The 13,821-nt window shown below is 39.7% G+C and overlaps 1 long non-coding RNA gene across 6 annotated transcripts in view; it reads right to left on the reverse strand.

Annotated features, from left to right (window-relative positions):
* Positions 1-2,929: 2,929 nt before the first annotated feature.
* The window catches only part of LOC116959113, a 36,517-nt gene continuing 25,625 nt past the window's right edge, over positions 2,930-13,821 (reverse strand). For 5 of the 6 annotated variants that reach the window (XR_004405644.2, XR_004405645.2, XR_004405647.2 and 2 more), the window contains one exon: positions 2,930-3,535. This is a non-coding gene — a long non-coding RNA (uncharacterized LOC116959113). Of the gene's footprint in view, positions 3,536-10,300; positions 11,707-13,821 lie in introns of those variants that run through there. The other variant, XR_004405649.2, reaches the window with a different exon arrangement.

Raw genomic sequence — 13,821 nt, forward strand, 5'->3', positions numbered from 1 at the left:
ATACTCAGATGTGTTGAAGTCATATTAAATAATTGTGTATTTTATCTGGCCTTGCAAAATCATCCATTTTTGACCATACGAATTAAGGAGTAACTAGTGAAGTAATTTTATTTTTGTGTATGTGACTAGGAAAATACAGGTTTATGTCTCTCTTTTTAATAGAAAAATTAGAGAAGGAATAGAAAAAAAGCCACAAAAATAATGAAATCATAAAAAACTCATTCTGTTTAGCTTAAGAAAAAAAAAAGAAGATTGAGAAGTAACTTGATTACAGGGTAAAAGCACCTTCCTGGGGAGAAAACAGTGAGTACTAAAGAGCTCTTTAATCCATCAGAGAAAGGCGTAACAAGAATCAATGACTGGAAGCTGAAGGTAAACAAATGCAAATGGAAATAAGGTAGAAAATTTTTAGCAGCATGCATGATTACTACTTGTGTTATCCTAGTACCTGGAAGCCAAGTCATGGATCAGGGCTCCCTAACACTCGATGCTGGTAAAAAAAAAAACACCAACAAACCAACCCCCCCAAAAACAAAGCCAACAAAAAAAAAAAGCCTCAGAAAAGAAAAACAATCCCAACCAAAAGGTTACAATGCGTAAGATGAAGAAGGATAATAAATCAGTGATAATATATCTGATATGACAGGCAGCAGTTTCAGGCCACGGTTTCACGATATAAAATGTTGTGTTGAAATACTGGCTTAAGGTGATTCTGCCCTATCAAGACTCATTCCTCCTGTTCCCACAACTTCTCTGCAGCTGTGAAACTTTGAAAACTGATCCTTATTACAAAAAATAACAAAAAAAAACCAAAAACAAAACACCAAGTGTTAAAAGCAGGGGTTTAATTTTTTCTTTACAACAAAATTCCAGTAGAACTGACGTACTTTTGCAAGCATTTTGATTTTTATGAATTTCAGAGAATGGCTTGACCAAAATTTTCCTAACTACCTATATATCCCAGTATCATCTCTGGCACTGTTTGCAGGACATCTGAATTTGCTGTATTGCTTGTGGGAAGACTGTATAACCCAGAGAAAAATATGCAAAAGCAAACCATGGGTTTGCTTTGTTTTCCTCATAGCAAATCACTAGCCTGGTCACCAAATCTCAAGTGTCATTCATGGATATGGTAGAACATTAACAAAAACTGAAACCTACTCCACAGTGTGGCAAGATTTCTTTGGAAAAAACTTGCCATCCTAATCAAGTCTAACAGAAAAGATAAAGAGATGAGTGTGCAATTCCCAACACCACTGGGGTCTACACACCGTCCTTGGTAGTTTACAAACACAACAGGCCACTACAGTTTGACCGGGAAGAAGACTAAAGGGGGAAGATGAGAGCAAAATTTTTCTATTATAAAAGTTTTTGCTACATATTTTTGAGATCAAGAATCACATGGATTGCCCCTGAAATTAATCTGGGAGAAAGCCGGAGACCTGAGGAATGCCTCCTCTTATTTGCCAACAGAAAAACATGGATAGGAAAACAACCCACCTTTGTTTTTCATTTCTTTATTTACACCCTTAGCAGACTACAGCAACACATGGCGTACCCCCAACATCTGTTTTACGGAGAAACTCCAGAAGAGCTCATTTCTTGGGTTAGGAATACCGAAAACAAAGGCTAGGGTAAACTTCCCACAAATGGTCCCCGAGACTGAAGGCAAACTGGGCATACCCATGGCCTTTACTACCCAGCCTTCTTCCCTCCCTTCCTCCCAAGAGCTGGCCAGCCATCTCTGACCAGCTAATATCCTGGATTTCGCTGGAGCTGAAATATTCAAGTTCCGATGCTAGACAGGGAAACGGTTACAAACAGATAGGAAAGCATTCATTTTTTCCTGCTCCTTGATAAAAACACTTCAAGCTATAGCTATAATAAGCTCCATTAAAAGAATATTATTTACCTGCAAAGTTTAAATACTTAATAGTCTTAATATTTGGACTTATCCACTCTGCTAAACTTTTCCACAGGACCACAGCTGCCCTGTGTGTGCAGGACACACGCTGCTCAGGAAATGAATCAGGGTTGTGTATCGAATCGGAGTATTTATAGGTTGGTATATGTGTTTGCTCTAGAAGTCGTGCAGAGAACAAGACAGACAACTACAGGAAGAGTGAGATGGGCATGTGGTTAAGGCAGTTGAACGCCACACAGGAACACTCAGTTCTGCCTCTGCCTTCACCATCAGCTTCTGTGAACGAGGAGCGAGTCAGACCCGGCACCTTGGCAGACGGCCACCGACCTGGTCTTCCTCATTTTCTGGGAGTCCGAACCAAAACACCTTGGGCCTTTCACGTAGAAATGCAAAGCAGCTGATTATAATGGAAGCTTTGGCTTTTGAGGGAGAAATGGAGCTGGAGGCACAAGGTTAAAAGGCAGGAGAACCCAGTGAATAACACTGACTTTACTACTGACTGAGTGGTTTGGTTTTCTCCTTGGTCAAACAGGACAGCTGTGCTTTTCTGCTGTTCTGGGAATATGCAAAAATTCATCAAATACTGTGAAGCTCTTAGATACCATTGTAATAAGCCTACAAAGGAAAAAAAATGAAGGTATTTCTGAGTCACTACATACAGAGAAAGTTTTGGATCTTTTAATCCGTTAATTATCCTATATTGCTACATACTTGCTTTAAAAAGTCTATAAAATATAAATAGTAACATGCATAGAGATGGAGCATATCCATTTTTCCCCTCAAACTCTATTTTTAATGTGATTTTGCAAAGTCCTTTCCAGCTTCTACTTGGTGCTCAGTGAAACTGCAACATAGTCATAAGGAACAGGACAGGGACCAGCACTCAGTGTAAACAAAAGATATTCTTTGGTTCACAAAAATAAAAATATCCTCACTCTCAGCTGTATAGTGTGTCATGTAACAACAGCCACAGAAATAGAAAAGCAACAAGAGAACTACTAAAAGTTAGTGTCTTTTCCTACTTATTTTATTGTTCTACATCACAGTGTATCATCATATTGAAAGCTTTCAGTAATAGTAGGCTACTAAGAAAATAGCACATTGAAAAATAAAATAAAATAGATGTACTCTGTGTCAAATGAATAAAAAGCAAACCTACCAGCATCTTTAAAAATGACCTGAATATAGTTCCCACATTTACTCTGACTTCAAAATCTGAGTTGGGACAAATACCACAATGACTGAAAATGCAGGTGATGATCTCCATTTTAGGTAGGAAACCACTGAATATAAAAATATAACACAATAATCAAGGCAATCATGAGGTTTTGGCACATGACACAACAGAAATATTTTAACAATGCCTGACAATATCCCAAGCACACGGTGTCTGAATGCTACTGAAGTAGATGTGCGTGAGACTCAAAGAAAATACTGTTTTGTAGGATGATTTTCATGAATTAGAAGCAAACAGTCAGAGGAATAAAACAGAAATTTAGGTTCAGGCCTACAATCAGATCTTCAGAGTAGAAACTTGTGGTCATCCAGACTCCCATTAACTATCAAGGCTATCAAGGTCCATTTGAACAAATCCAGTGGCAGGATTACAGCCTAAATATGTAAACAGAAAAAGGATGAAATCAGGTACCATAGCGCACAACTCTAATTAAAGAGACATCAAACTAGTCCCAGGAAAATAATCTGAGTGTCTAGATGATTACAAGATTTACATTTTTACCACAACATGATGCAGCTACAGGAAAGGCTACAGTGGTATCTTATATCAAGAGGTTTATGTAGCATTAATTGATCACAGCATACTCCCCTTCAGGCAAGCACAAGTATCTACAGTGTGTTTGCTCATCTCCTGCGTGCTGCTGCTCTTTCATATTTACATATAATTTGTTTTATTATTTTAAATAAGAGTGGTGTAAAATCAATAAAGGGGATATTTTTATCTTCATCAACTCTTCATTTCTAGACATATAGATTTTTAGTCTCTTAGTAACATGGAGGCAAAAACTAAAATGAGATAATCTTACCATATTTTAAAATACTGTAAAACTGACAGAAAGTAATACTATTTCTATAAAAACATTCACTGTTATGCCCATCTGAAGGTTGTGAGAAGTTCTAGCTTGGCAGTGTGTTAGATGAAGTCACTGTTATATGCTGATGTTTCTCCCTAACATACTAATAAAAATCTCAGGGTGGCATACACCTAGTATCATACACATGAGAAAACATTACCAGTGAGAAAACATACAGTCTCCAAAAATAGTCTACTTTGTAAGGAGGTTTGCCTACTGAAATACAGGCTTTAATACAACAGGAATGTATGACAGCAGCAGTGAAGATGCTACAGGAATATCAGGTTTATGGCAGAGCAAGCACATAGAGCCACGGGCTACACCGTGGAGTATCGTGTCATCTGAACTTCAGCAGCAGCACTTATCGTCCACCTCAGGAAGGGGTCCGTGCCTTCTGCTGCACCTTGCACCTTCTTTTTCTGTCACTGCACCTTACACCTTCACCAGTACTACCTCTTTGAGACAGACAGACCAAAGACAGTATGAGGTTGCCCAGAACTATATTGTTCTTCCTTTTAATATAGTAGAGTTACACCTTCAGAGATCAGCATGTAACCAGACAAATCAATATAAACACATTTTCTGTCAAAAAAAAAAAAAAAAAAAAGGTTAAAGAGAATCAACTATCTCTGATTACTTCCCCTACTTCATGGCTTAAGATGCAGCAAGATCCTTTATATGAGATAAATTAGTTCAAAAATTATTCCAAGATAAGCGAGGACACGAACACCTGAAATTCACTGAAAGAGATGCTGATTTATCTACAGCACTAATGGAGAGGTAAGGACTTGAATTGTTTTTTTTTCTAGGTGAAAAAATGCTATGTACACTGTCTGTTCACTATGCACATGGACATTAAGATGCCCTTTTTGCCAAAGTATGACACTGACTTGACTTAGACTACTTCATGTATGAGGAAACTCATAGATATGCAAGACAGATCTGATTCCCCAAATCTGCAGGAGAAGGCAACGCTTTCATCTCAAGACAGTTACAGACTAAAACCTGTCTGCTGCTCAGTAGCGTGCCGGGGGGCAGGACACACACCCCAGCAGGGCTGCGCCGCGCTGCGTGCAGGGGGATGCCTGACCTGCCAGCACCCAGCCGCCCGGATCCCGCAGACTTTTTTCTTGCACTTTTTGCCTGCAGATGTCTGGCATGCCATGAAGTGCGTTTGCTCACAAATTTATGAATTCACAAATTTTTAGCAAGCAAAAGGTCATTTACTGCCTTACCTAACCATCACTGGTCTTTCTCTAAATAACCTGAAACTTTTGAAAGGCTATTAATATCAAATTATTTTCTAGAGAGTTACTATTCTGAGGAAAGGCAACTTTTACATTTCTTTTCCCTGAGCATACTACATACGTTAATATTTAAACGCAGACACCTAACTACTAGACACCTAAGACAATATTTCTTCTTGCTCTTGGGAAAACGCATTGTTTATATTTCCACACCTGGTAGAAATGTATCTATTATACCAGTAACAAGAAAGAAAATATAAAGCCTTTCGGTGTTTTTCTTGGGGTTATGCCTCCCTGATACTGAAGTTGCCTCATCTCTGGTTTAAGTGAGAAAAGCCTAGAAACAATTCTAATTCACACCTGTTTGCTACCGTGCCCGTACAACAATATGCCAGTGGAAAATTAGCCAAGAGCACATGTTATTTCCTCTGTCCTTTCTCCAGTCCCCCTTCTCAACCTGTGAGTTCTGGGACATGGTGAAGTGGGAAGGAAAGGATGACTGTGGCTGGTACAGGGCCTGCCTATGAAAGCCTCGAGCAAACTGGAAGCTTCCTCCTGCTGGGGAGAATTCTTACAACATCAGGCAGGGTCAGAAAAAGGAACTGCATCAATGAATTATATTATTGAAGTACTATATAGTTATTAGAAGACTTAATAACTTATTTGTAAAGAAATTACTGTACCCAGTGTTCATTATTACTATAAACCAAATAAAAACATCAGTGCCTTCCCAGCAAACGCAAAACACACCTTTTCTTGCTAGCCATCCCACTGCAGCATAGCAAATCAAACCGAACAATTAACGTCCAGTCCTTGGTGGCAGGTGGGGAAATACTCTAAACGCTATTACTTGGGAAGCAATTGTAGGTATGAAAAGCTCCAAATAATAAACAATACAATTATGTTTGAGGACAAATCTGTAAGGTTTTCATATGAGTGACTTAATTGCTGGTGACACATACAAAGCTGCATAGCTACACCATCATCCTGTCTACTGTTCAGACATATAACTCCAGTGTCCACCTCAGATCCCAAATTTACTCCAAATCCTAAAATTCATATTCATAATATGCAGATACTTTCAGTGCAACATTTCCAAGATGGTATTTTTCTTAATCCTTCCAATCATCTGAAGCATTCAATCAGGTTATCATCACCATTGCATTTTGATTCAGCAACATTTTTCTCTCTGCTTTTGAGAAACGCAACCTAGTATCACTCACATGCATTCAGAAAACTGCTGCAAAGAACCTTCTCCTAGTCGATCACTTGGAGAACTCACCACTGTCTCCAAAGCTCTCCCTGACTTCTCCTGTAATATTTGTTACTTGTATTCATTTTCAAGGCCCTTCCTCACTTATCACCGCCACACCTATTGTTCCTTAATCACCGTCAGGAAGCCAGCTGTGGTTTGCTAGCATTTGAAGCCAGGCCAATTTTCATGAAACATAAAGCTGAAAAGACCGTTAGATCATACTGTCCAATTTCTTTATTTTAGTGTTTGGCTAAAACACTTTCAAAACCCCCCAACTTTTTACTGAAAATAAATAAATAAATAATCAGAGATTCTTCTTGTATTTTTTCCCTTCCTATCTCCCACCTGTCATTCAGTGTCAGGAGTCCAGCTTCCAGCTCCTCTCTCACCCACATTATATTTTCAAGTGAACCTCTTATGCCTTTTCCTGTTTTACATCTTACACTTTGGGGAAACTCCCTTAAAGATTTGAAAACATACTTCATTGCTGTTCTTCAAAGCTTTCTCTGAAATTCAGCTTACTAAGATGCCCCTACAGCCCCTACAAGCAAAATATGCAATAAGAAGGTATATACACACCACTTATTCTTAAGTATCTAAAGTAGGCAAGCGTGGGATGTTGGGGGATAGATCCTCCTATACACTAAATGGAGAGAGGTTCCTGTTGAGAGTGATTTTGATGAAGGAACTCCTAAAACATTCAAAGCTGTCCTCTAAAGGAGTCTCTGGATAAGCTGTGGAAATGGCCTAGGGAGATCAGTCTTTTGATTCAGGTACATGAGTTATACACCTGAAGTATGAATGTCCCCCCTCAACTCCTATTATCTCCCTTCTCATCTGTGTGTATTTTCTCTTTGCAATAGTATTATATTTACACTGCAAATATTAGGATTGTAGATAATCTTTTCAGCCCGTGTTTGTGTGGTGCTTTAGCATCACAAGAACTTCAGTGCCCAACACTATCTTACAATAATACAAAAACAATCTTAAACTGCTATACAGCATTTCATTTAACAATACCTGATCATGTAAGTATCATACAATTATGCACACATGCCAGGTAGAAGATACACAACTATGCATCAACTGTCTTATTTTCTAAATTTCTTAATCCTATAACAAAGAGCTGAAATGTGTTCATGGCTGGCACCAGTTGCTTTTCTCCCCAGTCTGAAGGATGGGCAAATCCTCAAAACAATTCAACACAGTGAAAGAGAAGGGAGAATAAGAGTGATGGGAAGGTATACGTGGATCCAGGATGGATACAGAATTTTTGGCAGAGGAAGCATGGTGTGGGGGGGAAACAAACCATGGAAACCCTTGTCATGTGTGGGACAGATGTCATAAGATATTTTCTGAAACAATCTATGAGTAAATGGTAAAATGTAAAACTGGTAAGGTAAAAGTAAGAAATATATGGAGCTCCTTCACATACGAGAAGAGTTCATGCCCCATAATGCATGCTTCTCCCTGTTAAATTTACTGAACTTTAAATATACCCTAATAAAAAGGAGATTTCAGTAACATGAAGAAAGTCCCTAGAGCCCAAAATAAGGAAGCAAACCCACTAGATATATCTTACATGCCAAGAAAATCTCCAAGTCTACAAAAACATGCTTGTTGCTGGGAAAGATAATAAAACATTATGAAGAAACAATGAGCTTCAAGAAGTTACTTGAATCTAATAGGAGTCTCATACAAATTTGGAAATCTAATTCTAGTACAAACAATAAGCAAAAGTCATAGCAGTCAGCATGTACAAAAGAAACAGAACAGAGCGACTACTACTGCTGATGATCTAGTTCTTGCTTCGGATTTATTCATCCAGGTAACAGAAGTTCTTTTAAAGGCTGAAGAAGAATTACTCCTGAAGCAATCAAACAAAAAAAACATCTAAGACACAGACAGTCACAGATCAAAACCTGATGAGAATAAACAAGGCAAAATATTGGATTAAATGATCAATTTCATTATAATAAATTTCATTAATGGCAAAGAGTTAATTGCAAAGTGGATCAAAAGAATGTATTTGGTCCTATGTTATGGTATAGTTGTTAATCATCTAGAAACTGAGGCGAGTACCATGTCATAAAACCTGCTATTATTTAGGTTACTTGGAATCATGGAAAACTGCTAGTCTAACTAAAATTATTAAGCAGACCCCAAAAATGCCAAATCAGGTTTAATTGATGATAGATAACAAACACATACTAAAATAAGCCCAAGAGAAAACAGCCTCTGTTTTATGAGGTTTCAAATTAAAGGTGCAACAGTAGGGAACTTAGTGTAATAAAACTCAATGTGTTAGGCAAGGAGAAGGTAAGTTACCTACAAAATCTCCAGATAAGTTGACATTACTCACAGAAATTTATCCTTCCACAGATTTAATTCACTCACACTCTTATGCTCATTACTCACAAGCACTGAGACTTCTCTCTCCAAATGGTCTGGCCAAGATCACTTATAAGCAAAGCAGGAGACAAGGGCCATCAGCTATTAAGTCTTCACCCTGTTTCAGGGGTTGTTCTTAATTAGCAGTCAAAACCTAGTTTTTTGAGCAGATCCTTTAGGATATCCTTCAGGAATCATCAGCTGTGACAAGACAGTCCTTTGCCTCAGGATCCTGCTTACCTAGCCTTCCATAAATTTTAGGCCATATTGCTGCCCATTATCTGGTCCTCCTTGTTAGACATATGTCTGAAATGTATGCCTGCAATCTCTTCTGTTTGGCTAACAGGAAAAAGAACTGTGTATGTGATATACTACAGCCTTGCTGCCATCCTCCTGCTGTTAGGATGTAAGGTCTTCCGCTGGCAAGTCATCTGGGCTGTGGCACACAGATACTGCTGGAAATGGTGTCCTGGAAACAGCATCCTTCGTTATCAGTACAGGCCATTTCTTTAACCCTTTGTTTCACTATTTCACCTTATGCTTACACATACATTTCCATCCATGCAGCATTTATGCCAGTCTTAATACTTCTGTTGCAATGCTGCATAGTTTCATGCTACTTAAAGTGATCTGATGAAGGCCACTGCAGAGAGGACACGTTCATACTTCTGCCTCCTCCTTCTTTTGCCATGTGCTCCTCTATTCCCCCTGCAACAACAGCAACAGCTGTCACTGGTAAGCCTGCTCAGGGAACAAACCAAGAGAAAAATCAACCTCTTACTGGTAAGACTGGGATTGCTTTTTAACAGTGTAGTTGCATGCACTGGATCCCTGGGGCAGATGAATGCCAGTGTCAGGCGCAAGGGAGGTGGTAGGACTGCCTCTCTTTAATGGAAGTCGTTCATCAGATCAGCTGTGCCGTAACGGGAAAGAACACCAGATGCTTTGGCTTCAGGAAGGAACCAGGGCACCACTTCAGCAGCTTAGTGAAAAACCTCCGCTCAATATGCTACTACAATCAAAACAAAAATAATAAAACAGGCTGCTTAAACAACTGAAGAGAATTAGAAGAAAGCCTGTGTAATAGGATTACAAAAATCAGTGTTGTGACCTTACCAGAAAAAAACCCACAAGGTACAGGTCACCCCTGCTCCAAAAGGATACTAAAGAACTGGAAAGGGTTCAAATGTGAGCAATGATAAACACTGAAAATATTCTATGAGGAGAAATTAGGAAGTTTAAAATCAAGAGTATTATGCGTGGACAGATAAAATAATAACTGCTCTAGAGAGGTCAGATCAGACATTTCTATGCTTGCTAACTTACAACACAAGAAAAAAAATACAGAGAAACATCCAAAGTGAGGAAAATTCAAAACTGATCAAAAGTGGTTTTCACATCATATGTAATTTATTCATATTGATTATTAAGGAAATTCAGTTATTACTGTATATACAATGTCCCTATCAACAACAGTATAGATCAAAATGGTTACTATGTAAAGAAATAGGGAAGAAACTTATTTGGAGTTAACATCAACCGAAGCACTGGGATACATTTACTAGTGAAACAGAAAACTGTATTATGGTTTAAGCCAATATGGTAACTCCTATGTAAAAACATCAATTAAAAAAAGGGAATAGCAACTTGATTTCACTATTGAACTTTTATTCACAATCTCGCAGTAACTTTTATAAAAGTTTGCTTTAAATGCTATTAATTGCTCAATCACAACAGTATAGTCATAGAAGATTTTGAAACAACTAAAGTTTGGACACATTAAGCTCTTATGTCAGAAATAAAGGCAAACACATTAAAAATGAAAATCAGCATGACTATAAACTCATTTTCTCCATCACTGCAGGTTCTATCTAAAGTGTGTTTTCGCTCATTTCCAATCACAGCCAGTTTATTAGAAGTTTGTCTATTTTTCAAAGACCTGAAATTGAACATTTTCCCCCCTACCAATTTTTTCTTTTTTTTTTTTTTTAAGGGTCATTTTAACAAGGATTGTCATCACAGATCTTGCTAAAAAGCACCCAGAAGTGACCACTTACTGATGACCCACAAACAAGGTAGCTAGAAATACCTTAAGGACTAGTTCCTTAGTATGCCACCACTATACTGCTGGGTTATCTTGATTAGATCATCCTGGTTTAGTTTGAAATCCATACTGCCACAGCACATACTAGAAAACACATTATCCCACTGTATTATTAACCTGCTATGTCATTACAAAGACACAGAAAATCGTAGTTCTTTCTCAAAGAGCAGAGAGTCTTAATTTTATTAAGATAGGCAAGGGAAAAAAAAAAAAAAAAAAAACAAGAGAGAGTGTAAGGATAGAGCTTCATGTATTTTGTTTGAGTTTTTTATACTGTGTCTGGGACGGTAAAGAGAACATAGTATTGTCTGGGGGCCAGGGGATAGCGGGGGAACAGGAAGGAGAGATTGCCAGCACTGCCAAAGCAAGGAATGGACTTCATGGGTTAGTCAGTGGCTGGGTCAGGTAAACAGGGCAAAAATCAATGGCTGAAGCATCACATAGGACAATAGAGGGTACAAATGAAGACTCAAAAGGTCAATAATATAGACAGCACAAAGAAACTGAAAGATCACCCAGGAACTCCTTCTTGGAGAGAGAGAATGCAGCAGGTACCAGGACGAGAGAAACTGAGAAATTTAAAGAGCTACCTAAACTTTGTGCAGTCACACTTGAATGTAGGTACAGGTACTGGTTCTGTTAGAGAAGGAAATTTCAGTCGATGTACAGCTGTGGGTCTGAGAAGACCTTACTGTCTGCAAGGTAAAAAACATAAAAGCAAGCCAACAAGTTGCAGAAAGGCAATATACAATTTCTGAACCCACAAGGCAACATACCTTTCACCTGTGTTCTGAAAACAGCAGACCATTCACCACCAGGAAATTGCAACATAAAATTTATTCCCCTTCTTTAAGTTACTCTGTTTTGCAGATGACATAGGCTGGGAATTTGTGAGTCAAAGAATTGTCGCTTGCCAGATTTGCCTTTTAGTTGTATAGCTTTTGCTTGTGACCATCTTAATAACATACTCCATTGACAAATATTGATCATTTTCTAAAATAAAAGGGACATTTTGCTTTTCTAAAGCTATTGTATTACATGCCTGAAAATATGTACTGAATATACATAACTTGAAATACACTTCACTGTATGTTTACCTGCAAAGCTGTACCACACACTTTTTTCTTTTTGAGTAGGCAACTGCAATAAACTCAACTCATGGGGGAAAAGGTATAAACTAACTTCATTTAGATGTGAAGAAATTTCTTCTTAAAGGCATTTCTTCGCTCATTCCGATAGTATGAAAGCTATTTATTTGGTAATAAAAGCTTTTGGCCTGAAACAGACATTTCTGAGCTTCTTGTTGATGATCAATGTACAGTTTAAGAGAGCCATTACTTTGTGACTGGCGCTATAGAAGCCAAGTGTCAGATAATATATCAGCTTCTGCTCCACTTTAATTCTAATTTAATGATCAGAAGTCTCTTCTTAATGTCTTGTTTTAAATATTAAACTGCAAAGAGTTCAGCAGGGCATACAGTAGTTACCGTAAGAGTAGAACACCTGCCTTTTAGTGTATCATGTAGACATGATACAGAAGATATCTTAGTATGAGACAAAGCATATTTTAAAACATAAACATTTGCCACAATCTGCTGTATATCCACTAAAGGAAGACCTACGTTTATGCTACATATGCACAGAAGAAAACTGACATTAACGAAGCAAAAAAGTTACTTCAACTCACATGGTAAACTTTCAAGTTGTACTTATCCTTTGGTCTGTGTGCTGTGCAAATTATTTTCCTGAAATGAACAAGGTATTTCTTGCCATTTTAAATGCTTTCATCTATAATTATTTACACTCCTTTCTCCACGGTACACAGAAGCTCTAGCCGGGAGAGTCTCCGTTCCCGTACGAGGCCCAGGACCGCGTAGGAAGGCACGATCCCGGCACCACAAGGCTCACAGGGCGCTCTCACCTGCGTTAGAAAAACGCACCGTTTCCCTCTAGCAGCAGGAAAAAAAAAAAAAAAACAAAAAAAACCACAACACTACAGCAGCGCCAGAGGACCCCGACCGCGGGCCTGTTAGCTAAAGGCACTGCGAGGGGTGTAAATCACCACCGCCAAGGCGGGCAGCACCGCGCCTGCCGCCCGGGGAGGCGGGAGGAGCTGAGGGAAAAGCCCGGCGGCGCGGGCCCGGCCCCGCGCGCGCCGCGGGCAGCCAATGGGCGGCGGGAAAATGTCCGCGCGCCGCCGCCCCCGCCCCCCTCCGCCGGCTGTCCCGTCCCCCGCCTCAACCGCCCCTCAGGGCCGGGGCGGGAGGAGCCGCCCGGGGTCCTAGTGCCGCCGAGGCCGGGCCCTGCTCGTTCTGACGGAGACAGTGCCCCGGTGGCGCGGGCAGCTGGGCCCCGGCGACCGTCTGACTCCCGGTATCGCTCTCCTAAAGAACCGAAGAGCGCTTGAACGTGCTGCTGTGCAACACCCCCCTGTGCTGGGTTCCGCCGCCCCGGGAGAAAAGGACTGAAAGCTTCAACGGGCAAAGGGAAAGGTCAGTACCTGCAGCACCTGGCATCAAACCTGCCTCCGCTTATAGGAAACCCCAATTAGATCCTCAAAGTCGGCCCTAAACTTAACCTTAGAGCTTGCGCATCTTCATCACGCAGTACAGGAGAGGAAAAAATCATTAAGGCGGGTGGGGAAGTGAGAGCAGGACTAAAACTGTACACGCTCTAGCACACACTAGTAGGATTCCAGGTTCACTCCTAGCAAATGAAGGATCTTGACAAGCCAAAGACTCGGAACAGAGAAAACTGCAGGAACAGCAGTCTGGTGGGGCGGCTTTTACACCTGTGGATGTGGAACACAC

This window comes from Tyto alba, unplaced genomic scaffold (assembly GCF_018691265.1).
Source record: "Tyto alba isolate M040663 unplaced genomic scaffold, T.alba_DEE_v4.0 Super-Scaffold_2, whole genome shotgun sequence".
NCBI classification, from domain to species: domain Eukaryota; kingdom Metazoa; phylum Chordata; class Aves; order Strigiformes; family Tytonidae; genus Tyto; species Tyto alba.